Consider the following 535-nt stretch of genomic DNA (forward strand, 5'->3'; position numbering starts at 1 on the left):
CTGAACCCTTCCACCGCGACATCGCGCAGAGTCATGACGTCACACATTTTCGCCTTCAGCTTTTGGCTCCCTCTCTTCATTGTTTGAAATGTACGAGACAGGGAAATACATCGCCAAGAGATTTTTAAACTTTAGTTCAAAAAGTTAATCAATTTTGGTAATGTTTTATAATCACTGACCTCACATTGTGCCTTAGTTCATTCGATAGTATAAAGAAAACGAGACTTTTTAGACCCAAGTATTTCCTTTTCACTGAGCTCCCCCCTCCCTCCTTTTTTCCCCCTGCCCAAAGCCTTTCATTGCGTAGGCCTAGGGCCTAGGTCTAGTATGAAGAGTCCGGACTCGTGTTGTTAACATAACAGTCAAACATTAAATTGGGACGCCTAATTATCTGATGCAATTATTTGTTTGATAAAGTTTCTTAGGTCTATTGTTAGTACCGATCCAGATTTTCTTTCTTTTCTGTCGTATGAACAAGAACGAAAAATGCTATGTACTGGATTGTGGGATCCACTACATGCCCCCCACCCCCCAC

This window comes from Aplysia californica, unplaced genomic scaffold, assembly GCF_000002075.1.
Source record: "Aplysia californica isolate F4 #8 unplaced genomic scaffold, AplCal3.0 scaffold00783, whole genome shotgun sequence".
Classification (NCBI taxonomy): Eukaryota; Metazoa; Mollusca; class Gastropoda; order Aplysiida; family Aplysiidae; genus Aplysia; species Aplysia californica.